The sequence below is a fragment of the Lucilia sericata genome, unplaced genomic scaffold (genome assembly GCF_015586225.1).
Source record: "Lucilia sericata isolate MDLA Ls3-8-SP2 unplaced genomic scaffold, ASM1558622v1 Contig000000F_arrow, whole genome shotgun sequence".
Classification (NCBI taxonomy): Eukaryota; Metazoa; Arthropoda; class Insecta; order Diptera; family Calliphoridae; genus Lucilia; species Lucilia sericata.
In genome coordinates this window covers 190,386-197,119 of record NW_023994042.1, presented here as the reverse complement: position 1 = coordinate 197,119, position 6,734 = coordinate 190,386, and positions in this window count along the sequence as shown.

The window sequence follows — 6,734 nt, the reverse complement described above, 5'->3', positions numbered from 1 at the left end:
CAGGAATGGAAGTCCCCTTAAAACTCTCAGACCAATGAAGCGCACTTCAGGCTGAACTCTTGACCAAAAAACGGGCTGAAAACTGGCTCAGGTTTTACTAAATATACAGTGTTAATATTCGAATATATACCGATAGACAGGCAGCTCTAAGATCTACACAACATCAAACTTGGTGCTGGAATACCGGACATCCCTAAATGAGATGGCGAAACATTTCACAATAGGTCTGTATTGGATTCCAGATAATCAACAAATAGCTGGAAATACCATGCTAGTAGGGAACCCACTTTAGCACGAGAGCATGCAGAGGTTGCGCAAAGTAGCCAGGCGAGGATCATGTGGCCGTATAATACACAAGGATCCCAAGCCCTACTTTACGTTCCGAGAGGAAATCAACAGAACTTGATTGCAATGGTGGCTGGCCACTGGCCTTCTGTAGTTAGGGCGAAGAGGAAGAATAGAGTACCACTCACTTCCTCCGCTAATGCCTCGCCCTAGCTGATCATAGATGGAATCTACTAGGTAGCAATTTTGTGCTACCTTTCATCCGAAAGATTCGTGCGACAAACTGCAAACAAACTGATTAGGTCGAAGTGTACTAATACACTGACCGTTTCTCTCTTTTCAGGTATCACAAGTTGATTGACGTATTGGACTCGAGTGTACCACCAGTGATGACAGCACGAGAACAACCTGCTCTAACCTATATTTATGTACATATGTATATGATTTTGACTGCGGCATCGAACACGATCAACGGAAAAGTTGGGAATACATTATTTCCACTTGCAGAATATGTGTATGTAAAATGTTTTTACAATGTTGTATCGATGTATTTTTATAAATAATTGCAATAACATATTAACAACAAATCCTAATTATAAATAACACGGCAACACTTGTCAATAAATTAATACATCACAAGATTTAGGTGAAGAGCACGTGCAACCTGAATTCTTAATTTCTAAATAAAAATCCTAAGTGACTTAAGAATCTTTATAAATTATTATATGATTTCTTTACGTAGATACGTTTCAAGAAAAGAAAAACAAATTATATACATAAGGTATTTATGTATTTTGTTGGCGGCTTTTAGACGATAAAAACAATTATTTCTATTTGACAATATTTTTTGAAAATGTTTTAGTTTGGCCGTGTTTTGTATAATTATCATTATTGTATAATACTCGGACACGTACGTATATGATCATTGTTATTTATGTATATTCACACCTGACAAATTGTCAAATAGACGAAAAAATATATATGATTATTCTTAGATAAATACATACATACAAATATTCATAGATTTATTTGTATTTGTGTATTCCTATTCAAATAAAAGTTTATTTTCTAATGCTAAAACGTCAACTAAAGTACAACCAACACCTGTGATGAAATTGTTTAAATTTAAATGAACAACATGATATTAACAACACAGACATAGCAGAGATGTTGAATGAAAAATGTACCATTTTATGTTTAATTGTACCAAAATTAGTATTTCAATGAGTTACAAGCGGAATGATGAATTCAATATATTCTCATTTTTTAAAAGGTTTGCTATAAAAATGGTCCAGTATGTCAAAATGTCTAAAATCGAGTAAAATGTTTGCCAATTATTCACAATTACAATTATACAACATACAGATCAAAACAATTTTTCATTGGTACCAAAAAATCGTACAATTTTGCTTGTTTGCCCCAAAACAAGCAATAAATTATCGCAAATAAACTCTTCTAAGATGTATATATGTATACCTGAGAAAATATTTGTATATATTGGAATCGACCACTTAAATTCGCCAACAGAAACTATAACAACAAATATCGCAATAAGATAAAACAAATATTTGCCTAATCAACTAAATGTCAAAAAACTAACAAAGTTTTTTTTAAAAGAGATTAAACATTTAAACAACAATAGATTGCCAAGAGCACGAAAATTATTTGAAAAGCTTTAAAGAACAGGTTAATTTGAAAATTGTTAGAGAGAAGAATAACAACTGAAACAGGAAAAGGAAAACAAAAATAGAGAAATTAAAAATGTGCTCGCACTCGGAGACCGGCAATTTGTTTTCTTTTTTTCTAATTTAACATGGCGTCATTAGATAATTAAACTTTTGTTTATTTTGTTGCGGTTTGTTATTGTTTTTTTGTGTGTGTTTTTCTAAGTTTTTGACACTGGCCATTCGTTTATTTCCATTGTGAGGGAGATCAGTTTTTTATTTTCTTTTTTTTTCATAAAATTTTTGCTTAAGAATTAAGTTTTTCTTTTGTTTGATTCTTTTTCTTTTAATATATCAGCTTCTGCGCAGTGGCATCGTATGGAAGAGTGGCACATTGACGTTACCACTGCAGAGTACGGGCAGTATACTCTTCTCATGTCAAGTGTTTTGTTAGTGGAGGCAAATGTGTGTTTCATCTATAATGGCCACCATTTGCTTAGAGGTGGCAACGAACCTAATGATTTTTGATTTTTCGTTGTTTTTAACATTTGTTTTGGTTAGGATCAATTATTACTCAGAGAATTTTCTGTTTAGTAATAAGGATGTTCACTTAATGTTGGCTTCGAGTTGATGTTTTTACGTACTTGGCTCCGATAAGAACTTCTCCCGATTTAAATCAACACGTATAGAGTGTATGTGTTCATATCTGTATATGTGTTAAATGAGGTGTAACCTAAATGATACCATCTTTCATCTACTCTTTTTATATCCAGCATCAAATATGGGTTCTTATTAGATTGTAAGACGATCTAGTCATGTCTGTATATCCGTCCGCTTACCCGTTTGTTGAAAACGGGTCCAGTTCGGAGCAGCTGGAGTGCTGAAATTTATTTATAAAAATTTTCGATTAATATAGTTTGTTTGATACTGAATATAACCAACATCGATCCACAATATCACCATTTCCCCATATACATAAATGTCTTCCTGATTACTCATATAAGGTACCCTCCAGAAATGACTAGTTTTAATTAAACCTACATATATCTCGAAATAAATTTAATGAGGATTGGCCCATAGCTGGCCCTACTACTCATTTAAGACCTCTTTTTAAGAAGTAAGAATATGCACAAAAACTGTACTAAAGGCTCATCGGTGCCGAAAACGAAATTTTTTATATTTGTACTGAAAAAAGAAAGTTTTTTTTTGTGGCAAATGTAGGAAATCTTGTTACGGTGTATGCGGAAACCAGCCTTAAGTATAGTACTATTTTCGATATTTAACTTAGTGTTCCTAGAGATATGATGTACCTGCTGCCCACACGAAAGAAAGAAATTGACAACTGAAATTGACAACTCCATAGAACCCTTCTTCCGAGAATCACATTGATGCTGATAAGCCTCATATCTATCTATCTACCTATCTATCTATCTATCTATCTATCTATCTATCTATCTATCTATCTATCTATCTATCTATCTATCTATCTATCTATCTATCTATCTATCTATCTATCTATCTTTTTTTTTTTTTTTTTTTTTTTTTTGATAGGACGTAGTGATAGCGCGCCATCAGCTAGTGGCCCCACGATTGCTTCTTCGCCCAGCCCCGGTACCACTCTCGCATTTCATCAGGGCGGACGATTTGTTTACTATTCTCCTACTCCCCCATCCTCGTATGAGATTAGGGGTTCAGAGTTTCGTTGGTATCTATTTTTCATTATACGAACAATGAAATCGTGACATCTTTTCCATGCATTTTCGGACTTTAAGATTTCCGACACAATATTTTCCGGTGTTAGTGTAGTTCCAATATATCTATTTAAGGATTGTCTTCTTTCAGCCCATTTTGAACAGAGAAATAGAACATGCTCGGCATTATCATCAGCTGCCCCACAGTCATCGCAGAAGGAATTTTCTTTGATTTTGAACCTCATTAGGTATAGGTTAAAGTTACCATGTCCGGTCATCATTTGTGTTATGTAATAGTGCATATTACCATGTCTTCGGTTGATCCAGTTTCTGATATCTGGTATTAACCTATGAGTCCACCGACCTTTTTCATCACAATCCCATCTTTCTTGCCACTTTCGGATTAGATTATTTCTGGCTTCTTCTTTTATATTCCCAATACTTTGGGCGTTAAATTCATGGTCCGGATTTACTTTTAACTTCTGCCATATTTCTTCTCGCTCTAGTAAAAGAAGATCAATGGGTGGAATACCGGAGAGAACCAGAGCTGCACTTGTGGAGACTGTTCTATATGCAGAGATAACTCTTAAGGCACTTATTCGTTGTGGTTTTAGAAGTTGAATAATTAAGCTTTTTTTCTTCATTGCCGATGCGAATATTGGCGCTGCATATAGCATTTGAGAATGAACTACGCTGTTTATTAATTTTCGTGTGGAATCCTTTGGACCATGTATGTTTGGCATAATTCTGGCTAGTGTATTTGCAGTTTTTAAAGCTTTATCTCGGATGTTTTGTATATGCACATTAAAGCTAAGGCGACTGTCAAGTTGTACCCCAAGATATCTCAAACTTGGGCTAAAAGTTATATTTTTACTTTGAATTCTTATTTCCGGCATTTTGAATAACCTGCGTTCAGTGATTAATATTGCCTCTGTTTTCTCAGGGGCCATTTTAAGTCCGTGATTGTATAGCCACAGATCGCATCGGTTAAGGCTGTCGTTTGCTATAATTTCCAGTGCTTGTGGCAACGTATGGGAGATGACAAGAGCAACGTCATCGGCATATCCAATGATTTGGGCTTCTTTTGGTAACTCAATGTTTAGTAGACCATCATACATGATGTTCCATAAGAGAGGTCCTAAAACCGATCCCTGCGGAACACCAGCAGTGATATTATATTCTCTTATTCCGATATCTGTTCTGTACATGAGTGTTCTATCATGTAAATAGTCTGCCACTATGTTATATAGAAAGCTGCTTATTCCCCTCTTTTTACAGGAATCCAGTACTACTTTCCATTTTACAGTGTTGAACGCATTTTTTATATCCAGTGTGATGATTGTACAAAATCCTTTTGTTTTCTTTGCAACTATTGCCATATCTGTTACTGCTTTTATGGCTCCCACTGTACTTTTTCCTTTTTGGAAACCGAATTGGTTGGGGGACAACCCACCGTGTTGTTTTATCTCTTCTTGAAGTCTAGAGAATAATAAAGTTTCATATAGTTTTCCTAATGTGTTTATCATGCACAATGGTCTGTATGAACTTGGCTCATTTAATGGTTTATTCCCTTTACGCAGCAAAACTAAATTCTGCGTTTTCCAACATTTTGGAAAAACACCATTTCTGAAACATGTATTGTAAACATCTAGCAGCAATTCAGGCCAAAGTTGTCCTGTTAGTATAATGGCTTCGTTTGGTATTCCGTCGGGACCCGGGGATTTCCCAGTTTTTAATTTTCTACATGCAAGTGTTATCTCTTCAATATCAAAAGGCAAAAAATCGTTTTGAGTTTGCAGTTTAGGGCTACATGTTTGTCCCTGTATATCTGTCGGAAATAGTTTCGCTACAATTTTAGCTGCCCACATTGGTTCTGTAATGCCGGGTATAGGTTTTCTCGTATATATTTTCTTTGTAATTATCTTGTATGGTTTTCCCCACGGGTCATTATCTATAGAACTACACAATTCTCTCCATTTGTTCTTTTTGCTATTTCTAATGGCCATTCTAAGCCGTTTCCTTAGTTTCCTATATTGTTCAACAAGGGTCTCATCTGTATGGTTTCGTGTTGCCATTCTCCGCGCGTGTAAACATTCTATTCTCAGTTGTTTAATCTCCGGAGTCCACCAGAAAGCTGGACTCTTATTTTTATTATATTGGTTAACTTTTGGCATACTAACATTGCAACACTTTGTGATAAAAACTGTCATTTTGTTGACTGTGCTCTTTACATCAGTGTGATTTAAAGTACTCGACTCTTTTATTTGTAGCATTTATTATTGAAATTGTTTTTATTCATTTTTCTCACGTTCCATTTGGGAAGACTCAGTTCAACATTTTGAGAGATGTTATTTCTATCAATATTAAATGATATATACTGATGATCGCTTAATGTAATATCGTCTAGTACTTTCCATTCCATAGCATGATTATAGAGATCGGGACTTCCAAAAGTAATGTCAATGATACTACTTCCTCTTCCTCCTCTGAATGTTGGAGAGTTGCCGTTGTTATATACTATAAGTCCTAGTGATGCAATAAGTTCACTTAGTTGATTTCCTCTTCTGTCCAATGTTTTTGAGTTCCATTCGGGCGATTTGCTATTGAAATCCCCGCCTTTTATAATTTTTCCTTTTGTAGATCTTATGCTCATATCAAGTTTATCCAAATGTTCAGTAAAAGTTTCAGTATTCATGCTTGGCGGAAAGTAACAGCTGTATATTCGCATGCCATTTATAGTTGCATATACAAAACACGCATTTTCCTCACAGACTTCGTTTATGTTAAATACATTGTTCATGATTAATATTGCAGCATGTTTCGTTGAGTCCTCAAACCATATTTGTGAGTCAGATTTTCTATATTGTTCGCTTATAAGAGCTATGTCAATATTAATTTCTGAAAGATTATGTAGTAGTAAGTCTTGTGCCTGTCGCCCATTTCCAAGATTAATTTGTACAATTTTAATCATTATTGTTTTGTAATTTTCTTCTAGATACACATATTGCACTTCCTATGAAGTGTGCATAATCAGTGACTCCTGCTTTTTGGCATAGTTCACATCTGGGATTTTCACTACAATCCTTAGATTTAT